The sequence below is a fragment of the Phocoena sinus genome, chromosome 6 (assembly GCF_008692025.1).
Source record: "Phocoena sinus isolate mPhoSin1 chromosome 6, mPhoSin1.pri, whole genome shotgun sequence".
Classification (NCBI taxonomy): Eukaryota; Metazoa; Chordata; class Mammalia; order Artiodactyla; family Phocoenidae; genus Phocoena; species Phocoena sinus.
The window spans coordinates 57,593,511-57,605,646 of NC_045768.1; the positions used below are offsets into that span (position 1 = coordinate 57,593,511).

Here is a 12,136-nt window from a genome sequence, read left to right on the forward strand (position 1 = left end):
AAAGTTTGAAATCTTATATCTTGTTCACCAGTTTAAAAAAGAAAACGAGCACTGACACGAGAGAGAGGCAGAAGTCATCTTCCATGACTCTTCAGACTGCTGTTTCTATTTGCTTTCAGGAAATCTCATGTTTAGCCTTTATTTTGCCCTTTCTTTCATTTTACTGTGCTGTTACTTTGTTTATAAGTGCATTCTGAGTGCAAAAACCGTAACACCCAAAAGGGTGAAAAGTTGTGTAAAAATTGGTGCAGAAAGAAGAAAAAAGACTGAACACAGTAAACCTTATATCACGTTACATTTTATACGCAAGCTGCTTTTCAGCTATTGCTGTTTACTTATATAAACTTGTTTTCATTATTCAATTGATACATATTCTATCTGTGAATATTGTTTGGGCCTTTATGATTGGAACAAAATGCATTCATTTTTTCCATTAAAACTAATAAAAATATTTTTCATTGGGGAAAAAAAACCCACCAAAAAGAAACAAAAACATTTGCCAGAATTAGGACTGTAGGGCAGGTTATAAAGAAAAATGTTGAGTTCATGACATGCCTCCAACATTTAATGCTTAGTGTGACAAATACTAACAAATGTCTTACATTTTAATATTTTTCTGATTTACAAGTAATATATATTTGCAAAAATTCAAACACTACATTTAACAACCACCTTTGGTTCTCTCTTCTGAAAGATGATTTCTGTTGTCAGTTGAATGCCCCTTGGAATAGTGGTCATTGCTCTTGATGCTTCCCTTTAAGGACCTATGTGCTGGCTTCTCTTCTCCACGAATGCTTCCTTAGTGATCTGCCGTCACTCACACCAGTCTCAAAGGGGTTTTAAAGGAACAGCAGGGAGGGGCAGCATGGATGATTTCCGTGCCAGTCAGCAAATTGTATTTGCTGTATTTCAGAAATCTGATGGTTGCATCCGAAAGTGGGAAAAGGTTGCCATCTTGATTGTGTATGTTACATATTCTTTATAGAAGGTTTTCCATCCTTAAACAGTTGGCACCTTTCAAAAATGTGTCTTGACTGAATTTCAGATCACCTAAACTCTATTTCAAATGACAATGGAGAGCTCTTTATTGGCATACAGATATTCATGACACATATTTGAGTGAACACAACAGGCTGTAGATCAGATTTTTTTTCTGTTTTTAATATAATTTTATACGCATGGCGAGTTTTTTGGAATGATGTTTATCAGAATGCTCAAAGTGGTTATCTTAAGTGGGAAAATACAAGGGGAAACTTCATTTTGGGAGGGTAAAAAAAAAAAATCACTCAAAAATACTGTGATAGTTTGAAAGGGGACAATGGCCAGAAAGAAGCGTGGGTGACTTTTTCACCAGAAATCCTCAGGAAAGCACCATGACTCTGTTACATCTCCTGTAGTATGGCATCTGTGCCCGAGCCTTGCTCACTGTCTCTTGGTGATCAGACTCAGGCTGGCTTTGAATAACAGAATTTATAAATGATCACGTGTGTGTGGAGTGGGTGGAATGCACCTTTCTAGGAAAAAGGATGCTCTGCCCTGAACATATAATCAAGTGTTCCTAACATCAGCATTCTTTTGAAGTTTAATTAAGCTAATAAGTGCACATCCAGCTAGAAGTCAGAGCAGTAGTTTTGTGGTATTTCATCCAGGCCAACCTAAGTCTAGATGGATTATTTTACTATGTCTGTTTAGTGGATGTATGTGTGTCTCCTAGTGTCAGTTTCAGTCTTTTTTCTGGAGCTGTAGCCAACTCTTTTCTGGATGCTAGGTTGTTCACCCACCTTCTTATTTACACAGATATGGGGGGCGGAATATAAGAATTAGATGTCAGTGTCAATGTATTTCACCAAACAGTTATTACCTTACCCCGCCAAATACTTAGTATACATTTTTGAGTAAGACATTGTTCCTGTCTTCTAGCATCTTATAGTCTAGACTGGGCTTTCTCAACTTTGGCCCTCTTGACCTTTTAGACAGGTTAATTGTTTGTTGTGGGTGACTCTCATGTGTATCATAGATTCCAGCATCCCTGACCAAACAGGCGATACCAAAAGGTATAAATTTCTAGTTATAAGATAAGCACTAGGGCTGTAATGATAGCATCATGACTATAGCTGAGACTGCTGTGGGATATGTAGGAAAGTTCCCAAGAGAGTAAATCCTATGAGTTCTCATCAGAAGGGTAACTTTTTTTCCTTTTTTCTTTTTTTATTTCTTTTTGTTGTATCTATATGAGAAGATGGATGTTAGCTGGACATACAGTGGTACTCATTTCACAGTATGTTTAAATCAAACCATCATGCTCTATGCCTTGAACTTATACAGTGATGCATGTCAATTATTTCTCAATAAAACTGGGAAAAAGTAGCCAATGCCAGATATCCCTTGGGGTGTAAAATCACCCCCATTTGAGAACCCACTGGTCTACAGGGAAGACATAAACATAAGGAGAAAATGTTCATTTTTGTCATTTTCAGAAAGAGAATATCTTGGTTGAAAGAAGTAAGTTAGAGGCTGAGAGAATGGAAGTTCTTAATTGCTTTTAAAAACATTCCTAGGGATTTTTTTTTTTGGGCAAATTGTTTGAATTTCTTATTTGTGAATGAAGCAATAAAATTTGGCAACCTATGTGTATATTTGCTACTGTACAGTTATTAATTTTATACTCTGATTTAGTATTTTAACATTACCTGTTTTTATAGAAATTGAACAACCTTGATTACTAATCAAGTATCATAAACATTTACAGTTCTGTAATGTGTGTGTATGTGTACACATGTACTTACTGAGTAAATATTCATGAAATGAATAAAAGGCATCAAATTGTTACTTATTATTTGTGCTTCTGGCTTAAAATTATTGTGGCTGGGGGGTTTGATCAGACAATGCCAAATGACTTGTTTTTGTTTGGTTTGTTTTTTTTTTAAGGCAAAACCCTTTAAAGGTCACAGTGGTAAATTCAAGCACATCTCTGTGCGTGCAGCTTTAAAGCAAGGCATTAGTTACCTTATCTGCATCACGGGGGACAATGTGATTAGGCCATAGAGCCTAGCAGTAATTTGGAGAGCCTCTGAACACCCATGCAGCCCTTGTCCTGTTGTCTGAGAGTTCTGAGCTTGGAACCTCTGGTCAGTTGGGGATTGAAAACTGGAGTGACCTGACTGAAGCAGTAGCAAGGGAAGTCTGAGCCTCTCTCCAGTGCCCACCAGGTGGTGCTGCTGTACCAGTTTCTCATCCAGTTGCCCTTAAATCACCTCCTTTAGCAAGGGCCTAATCGGAGCCTGGCCCCAATGGTCGAGGGTGTATGTGTGTGAGATGTGATGCATACTGGGTTGCTCTAGCCCAAGGGATGACAGCAGAACAGAAAGTGCTGCTTGCTGCTGTGCATTCAAAGTGCTGAATTCCAGAGGGCAGGTTTTTTTAGTTCAGGTTTTGATTTAGCCATATAAAAGAGCTGCTTTCCCTTGGGGCAAGTTAGTGTTTTTCTGTATAAGTAATAAGCAACATTAGTAAAAGCTAGTAACTGCAAGAGTCTTAAAGAACAGCTTATGGCAAACATGAGTTTAAAATGTCTTCTGAAGTATGAAAGCTGTCTATAAAAAGTGCTTATTATTATTAGCGGTCTTTCTAGAATATGGAATACTGGAGTTTATGGAGAGGTATTTGAATATTTTGGTAATATTGTTGTTAGCCTTTTACTTATTCATAGGTTCAACTTGCAGCTTTTGAAATACTCCTCTGTGCAATTATTTGTGTAGGAAGATTTTTGTAGTGGATGGAAGAAAGGATTTGTTTGCTTTAGCAGATTTTTTCTCTTACAATGACCATTGAATAAAAGAGACAGCAAATGGAAAACAACTCTTTCAGTGCTCTTCAATGTTGATCCTAAAATAGTGTGTGCTTTGTGAAGAACCTTTATCTCATCCAGCCACCTTGTTTGCTGTTACCATAGGTGTGGCCTCTACTCATCAGATAATTAAATGGACATCAATGATGGCCCTGGAGTTATTTTCAAGACATTGTCTTTTATTTTATTTATGTGGCTGTTAATTTAAAATACTTTAATAAAATTCATTATTTTTAAACTAAACAAAATACTGCAAAAATATATTTGGCTATAGTGGTATTTACCCAATTAGTTTGTTCTTTTCTTTCTTTAACAATATTTTGCTTTTGTGTAGAATAATTATCTCAGGGGTTAACAAAGTAATTTCTGCTCCATCTTAAAAATGCTAGAGGTTGCTATCTAAAAGCACCAGGTAGACTTCCTTGGTGGTGCAGTGGTTAAGAATCCACCTGCCAATGCAGGGGACATGGGTTCGAGCCCTGGTCCGGGAAGATCCCACATGCCGCGGAGCAGCTAAGCCCACAAGCCACAACTGAGCCCGTGTGCCACAACTACTGAATCCCGCACGCCTAGAGCCCCTGCTGTGCAACAAGAGAAGCCACCACAACAAGAAGCCTGCGCACCGCAATGAAGAGTAGCCCCTGCTCGCTGCAACTAGAGAAAGCCTGCGCACAGCAATGAAGACCCAACACAGCCAAAAAATAAATTAATTAATTAAAAAAAATAAAAGCACCAGGTTATTAAGCAGAACCATCCTTTAACAGGAAGGCAATGGCTGAAAGTTACCTGAATAGGCTATGTGTCCAAAGCCATGTTCAAAAGGGAGAACCATTTTCTCTGTCAGTTTAAGCATTCTTCTGATTATTAATGCAGGTTCTAGATTACCTAGTATTTTTCTTACCTACTCATTTAGAATGAATTTCTTTGCTTCTGAATGACTTTTCAGTTTGCGAAAAATTATACTTGTGGCGAACCCTGTCATCCCCAGTCCCTTCCCCATGTCCTCTGGTACCTTCTCCGCTCATCCAGAGAACATCAGAGCTTTGGCACCTGGTAGGAAAAAGAATGAGGAGGATGCCGGGGACATCTCCTACTCCGCACTTGAGTGGTGTGCTCAGGGATAGCCAGTCTTGGGGCTTGTTTGAAATCACAGATTATTGGTTTGCCTGAGGACAAAAAGAAAAAATTGCCCCCATGCAGTATAGATTTTAAAATGTACTCAGTCATTTCCTTTTCTTATTTCTTTCTATCTTGTTTTCTCTACTAATATGATTGGTTGGTCATGGTCATAATTGAATCTCTGGAAGAGAAACAAAATTGTGCAGAAATGATAACAACAAAAAAGGAAGTAGAGAGATATAAAACACACATGAAATTAGAATGTCTTTTAAAAAGTTTTTTTGTAATAGAAAAAAAGACAGCAAAACTTTCAGGAAGAATTAAAACAGGAATTTTGAGAGGACAATGCTTTTATAATATGATCTCACAGAAGACAGCAGTATCGTCAGGAACCAGAGCACCAGTCTTTAGATCTGATTATAAAATTTAAGAGAAGAACATTAAAAAAAAAAACCCAGAAAAAGGAGTAAATCAGCACGAAATTCTGGTATTTGTTAGATATTTAGCCGTGAATGTCTGTTACATACATTCATCACTTCTTGAAGATTAAATTAATTAAATATCTATGGAATTTACAGAAATGAAACAACAAGGCAAGTTTGTGGATTATAAGAAATCTTGGAAACTGCAGCAGACCCAAAATGCAGCCATTAGTTTAAACAGTTTTCCCTTTTGGAGAGAAAGTTCGCAAATAGAAGTGTTGTGAGAATATTTACATATTAAACTGCACACGTCAAAGCAAATGACGTCTATCTTGCTTGCTGTCAGTGCATAAAGAACTTGGTGGTGTTCGTTGACCACACACCTTCCTCACAGTGGCATGGAGGGTACCTCTGATTTCTATGTATGCAGACATTCCTAGGATTTTACATTTGAAATCCTATTTCTGCAACAAAATAGGGGGAGAAATGATTTTTGGAATAGCCGAAGTTGCCCCCAGGCATTTGATGACCTCTGATTTGTATTTGACAAGTGAAGCAAGCAGAGGCACAAGTGTTCTCCGAGAGAAGAACATTATTTTGAAAAGGAATTTACACTGCAATGATGACTGAGCTACAAGCTTTTCAGTACCTGGCTGAGGCCAACTATTCTGCTTAGAAGCCTCTATACACCTTAAAATTTGTACCTGAAGGCAAATAATAGTGAACTTGAAAGCCGAAGGTTACAGTTTTGAAAGGTACATCAATTCTGAGAATAGAGTGGTTTCACTGTGGTATTCCATCTGAAGAGCTGAATTAAGGGGAAAATAATACATTCAGCCTTCCTGTTTCTTAAAGGAAGGCACTTGATCCCATGCTAACTGGCTTATGTTATCAGATGCATTGAATACTAAAAATAGAATTACTGAGAGATAGAGATGGGGTCTGCCTCTCATGCTGTAAGATCACTCTGAGTCCTATTTAGTTGAAGTTACAGCAACGTTGCAGAGCAGCTTCGCTTTCTTTGTAGAGGAAATCATGGTTGTATTTGACAGAGCCTCTGTTACCACAGTTTGGGAGATGCAAAGACATACTGATTATCCTCCACCACTTTAAAAGAAAAAAAACGTAGCATTGTAAAGGCAATCGGAAGTCATTATGTTCCACATTAGCTCATGTACTGATTTATTCACGTCTTCAGTTATTTTTAAAGACAAAGAGGAATTCTAAGAAAATAATAAACATTGACAATGATGAGCAAGTTTATTGTTTAAATGCAGTTGAGGGAAAATTTGCTTGTAATAGTGAACTACTGAAGGGGGAATAAGTGACACCACAAATGACAGAATCGTGGTGTGGTGTGTAGGGTCCTATTATTTAATATGCTCAGTATAAAATTTATTATATCATTAAGAACATTCTTGCAGGATTTCAACATACACATGTCCCCAACTTTGTAAGATTTTTAAATGAGTGTGGTGTAAAAAAAAAAAGTACATTAGTAGCTGTATAGTACTTAACTGTCAGAATGATTTGCTACAGGGACTAGATCCTATTGCAAGCTGTCAAATTTGTATATTGCTGTAATACCAAACCATAAAATCTTTTGAGTAAAATGGAAAATGTCAGATGGGCATGACTACAAATAATATACTTTCTGAAGGCTGTAGATGTCTATAGGAGAAAATGTGTAAATGCATGAAATATCATCTTGTTACTATGGATTTTTCTTTATCTGACGAAAGAAAACTGTGAGGCGAAAGGAAATTGATTGGAGTCTTTAAGTTTTTTCGTTTTGAACTCATTTTTCCTGAGGACTAATTTTAAAAACATTATTAAATAGATAAGTAGAACTTCAGATAATTCATGATTAAAGAGTATAGTGCGAGAGTCATCTCTTTTTTTAGCTTACATTGCTGAATGGTCCATTTTTTTCTGATCTTGTCTGTGTGAGTAGTGATTACTGATGAATCTTTTAATTGAGTGAGTTGGGGTCAGGGTTCCAGAGATGGGGTCACCCCTTTCATTCCAACATCGACTGAGTCAATACCAACAAATGCTTGCCAAACCGAGACAGCTGCTAGATGGCTGTAAACAATCCGTAGGGTTTTGCTTGGTCAACAGTGATTGACAGCAGAGAGGTTATAGTTTTTGAAAGGTACAGTCATTATTATAAAACAGTGGTTCCATGATTACTTATTTTTCTAATATTTTAGTATAAATTATTTATCCCCTTGGAAACGGCTTTTAAAAATCAACAAAAAGGGCTTCTGGTGGCACAGTGGTTGAGAGTCTGCCTGCCGATGCAGGGGACACGGGTTCGTGCCCCGGTCCGGGAAGATCCCACATGCCGTGGAGCGGCTGGGCCCGTGAGCCGTGGCCGCTGAGCCTGCGCGTCCGGAGCCTGTGCTCCGCAACGGGAGAGGCCACAACAGTGAGAGGCCCGCATACTGCAAAAAAAAGTAAAAAATAAAGATCAACAAAAACGTTATATATAAAGTGACAGTCTTTTCATACTTGTAATTAATTTAATGTAAGTCAGTGTGGTATATTTTAGGCATGTTCCCACAATTTAGTGATGTCATTTTATAAGATGAGCTCATAGATACAGGTACCAGCCCAGTTTGTATTTATTGATTTAAATATCAAGGGTTCTGTGCATTCATCGGTATTGCCCTTTGGGTCATGAATTCTAAGCCTCTGCTACATTGAGATTGAGTGTGGAGGCTCTGGACTAAGACTGTTGGAGTCCTGCATCCACCACTTAAGCAACCTTGGCCATGCAGCTTAACCTTTCAGAACCTCATCTGTAAACCAGGGTGGTTGTGAGGATGACATGATGCAATGATGCAATGCATCATCGGCGAATGACACAACCCCTTGCCGCATAAATCTCTGTAAACTGCCTTTTGGCCAATTAGGATTGGAGTGGATAAATATTTATAAGGAGGGAGTAGGTTCTTCGTGCTATCTCATTTGTTCATCCATTTGCTCAATAAATATTTCTTTAGGACTTGCTGTGTGGTTAGGTGATAGATGTGTGTCATTTCTGCTTTTATAGATATTACAGAATAATGGAAGTTATTGAAAATTAGATAAGCAACTACAAAGCAGCATGAAAAGTTCTACTGTAGTAAAAATTCGGAATGCAGTGAAGGGTCTTACTCAATTTGGGGTATGAGGGCAGTAAAGGGGTGTAGAAAAGCTTCCTGGAAGAAGCAGTGCCTAATAATGCCTCATCTGAGACCTAAAGGGTGAGAAGGGGGCAATGGAGGAGCAGCCAGGACAAGGAACAGGATGCTCAGTGTCCTGCAAGTTGGAGGGAGCCGTAAGGTTTAGGAAATGAAATTTCAGCAGAGCTGGAGCATGAGGTATGAGGAGGGAGAGATGAGTCTTGAGAAAGGGAAGCCTCAGATGATGTAGCACTGTGCTGTCCAGTACAGTAGCCTCTGGCCACTGACGGCTACGGAGCACTTGGGATGTGGTTAGTGTTACTGAAGAGCTGAACTTAGGATTTTATTTAATTTCAGCAAGCTAAGTTAAAAAATGGAAGCAGCATAAACACATGAAGTACAACTGTAGTTTTGGTAGGTCCACATTTTACATTTCAAACACCCTTGAAAACTGAGCGTCCAAATTGAGATATATTGTAACTATAAATACACAGCAGATTTCAAAGACTTACTATGAAAAAAAAAAGAATGTGAACTATCTCATTAATAATTTTGATATTGGTTACATGTCAAAATGATAATATTTTGGATTTGTTAAGACGTATTGATGTATTATTAAAATCAATTTCACATGTCTTTTTTTATTGCGATTACGTATACTTAACATAAAATGTATCGTTTGAGTTATTTTTTAGGTGTGCAATTCCACGGTGTACAGTGGCATTAAGCATATTCACATTGTTGTGCAACCATCATGCCCCTCTACATGCAGAACTTTTTTATCTTTCCAAACAGAAGCTCTGTACTCATTGAACAGTAACTCCCTCTTCTCCCCTTCCTCACCTGTGGCACAGGTGTCTCCTAAAAAATTAAGAATTGCACATGTGACTTGCATTTTATTTCTACTGGACAGTGCCATTCTAGAGGACTTTGTCCTTTGTCCCATACAGGTGGAAGAACCTTTAATGCCCATTAAGCAGTGGAATAATATGATCAGATTTGTGTTTCAGAAGGGGGTTGTGCTTCTGGTGGGGAGAATGTATTCAGGAGGGTAGGACTGGAGCCAGAGAGGCCAGTTTCAGTAATCATGTGAAAGATGATTTTGGCGTGAACCTGGGATGGAGATAAGTGAACTGATCATAGGCGGGGTTGGCTTGGACTAGGTGTGGAGGGAGCTGGGGTTCTGGCATAAGCAGCTGGGGGACTGGTCATGCCATGCACAGGGCTCGTCATCGCTGGAAGGGGACGGGGTTGAGGGGGAAGTACACCTGGACATACTTAATTTGTGAGGTCCTTGTAGTCCAGCTGGGTGTAGCACAGGGGAAACATGTGCCAGAATTCTACTCCTCATGGGCATGTAGCTATTTACCAGCTGCTCTTAGGTTGTTAGGACTAGAAGCATATGAAGTTCAGTAACTATTACTGGTCAGAAATTCAGGAACAGTGAGCCACTGTGCTTTGTATGGATGTGAATTGGGTTTGTGATAATATTGTATCTGCCTCTCTGTACTCTTTCTGAAGTGTAATAATCAGGTAAAACAGTGGTAGCCTTGGGAGTTTGATTTCTTTTTTTTTTTTTTTTTTTTTTTTTAAACATCTTTATTGGGGTATAATTGCTTTACAATGGTGTGTTAGTTTCTGCTTTACAACAAAGTGAATCAGCTATACATATACATATGTTCCCATATGTCTTCCCTCTTGCGTCTCCCTCCCTCCCACTCTCCCCATCCCACCCTTCCAGGCTGTCACAAAGCACCGAGCTAATATCCCTGTGCCTTGCGGCTGCTTCCCCCCAGCTATCTACCTTACTACGTTTGTTAGTGTGTATATGTCCATGACTCTCTCTCGCCCTGTCAAAACTCACCCTTCCCCCTCCCCATATCCTTAAGTCCGTTCTCCAGTAGGTCTGCGTCTTTATTCCTATCTTACCCCTAGGTTCTTCATGACATTTTTTTCCCTTAAATTCCATATATATGTGTTAGCATACGGTATTTGTCTTTTTCTTTCTGACTTACTTCACTCTGTATGACAGATTCTAGGTCTATCCATCTCATTACAAATAGCTCAATTTCATTTCTTTTTAAGGCTGAGTAATATTCCATTGTGTATATGTGCCACATCTTCTTTATCCATTCATCCGATGATGGGCGCTTAGGTTGTTTCCATGTCCTGGCTATTGTAAATAGAGCTGCAATGAACATTTTGGTACATGACTCTCTTTGAATTTTGGTTTTCTCAGGGTATATGCCAAGTAGTGGGATTGCTGGGTCATATGGTAATTCTATTTGTAGTTTTTTAAGGAACCTCCATACTGTTCTCCACAGTGGCTGAACCAATTCACATTCCCACCAGCAGTGCAAGAGTGTCCCCTTTTCTCCACACCCTCTCCAGCATTTATTGTTTCTTGATTTTTTGATGATGGCCATTCTGACTGGTGTGAGATGATATCTCATTGTAGTTTTGATTTGCATTTCTCTAATGATTAATGATGTTGAGCATTCTTTCATGTGTTTGTTGGCATTCTGTATATCTTCTTTGGAGAAATGTCTATTTAGGTCTTCTGCCCATTTTTGGATGGGGTTGTTTGTTTTTTTGTTATTGAGCTGCATGAGCTGCTTGTAAATTTTGGAGATTAATCCTTTGTCAGTTGCTTCATTTGCAAATGTTTTCTCCCATTCTGAGGGTTGTCTTTTGGTCTTGGTTATGGTTTCCTTTGCTGTGCAAAAGCTTTGAAGTTTCATTAGGTCCCATTTGTTTATTTTTGTTTTTATTTCCATTACTCTAGGAGGTGGGTCAGAAAGGATCTTGCTGTGATTTATGTCATAGAGTGTTCTTCCTATGTTTTCTTCTAAGAGTTTGATAGTTTCTGGCCTTACATTTAGGTCTTTAATCCATTTTGAGCTTATTTTTGTGTATGGTGTTAGGGAGTGATCTAATCTCATACTTTTACATGTACCTGTCCAGTTTTCCCAGCACCATTTATTGAAGAGGCTGTCCTTTCTCCACTGTACATTCCTGCCTCCTTTATCAAAGATAAGGTGTCCATATGTGCGTGGGTTTATCTCTGGGCTTTCTATCCTGTTCCACTGATCTGTCTTTCTGTTTTTGTGCCAGTACCATACTGTCTTGATGACTGTTGCTTTGTAATATAGTCTGAAGTCAGGGAGCCTGATTCCTCCAGCTCCTTTTTTCGTTCTCAAGATTGCTTTGGCTATTCGGGGTCTTTTGTGTTTCCATACAAATTGCGAAATTTTTTGTTCTAGTTCTGTGAAAAATGCCAGTGGTAGTTTGATAGGGATTGCATTGAATCTGTAGATTGCTTTGGGTAGTAGAGTCATTTTCACAATGTTGATTCTTCCCATCCAAGAACATGGTATATCTCTCCATCTATTTGTATCATCTTTAATTTCTTTCATCAGTGTCTTATAATTTTCTGCATACAGGTCTTTCGTATCCTTAGGTAGGTTTATTCCTAGATATTTTATTCTTTTTGTTGCAATGGTAAATGGGAGTGTTTTCTTGATTTCACTTTCAGATTTTTCATCATTAGTATATAGGAATGCCAGAGATTTCTGTGC

The 12,136-nt window shown here is 38.5% G+C and overlaps 2 protein-coding genes across 6 annotated transcripts in view; both read left to right on the forward strand.

Moving 5' to 3' along the window:
- KDM4C (lysine demethylase 4C) overlaps window positions 1-12,136 on the forward strand; it is a 428,305-nt gene that overhangs the window by 276,477 nt on the left and 139,692 nt on the right. The window lies entirely within an intron of this gene.
- LOC116755493 (testis-specific Y-encoded-like protein 5) overlaps window positions 1-12,136 on the forward strand; it is a 41,110-nt gene that overhangs the window by 1,098 nt on the left and 27,876 nt on the right. The window lies entirely within an intron of this gene.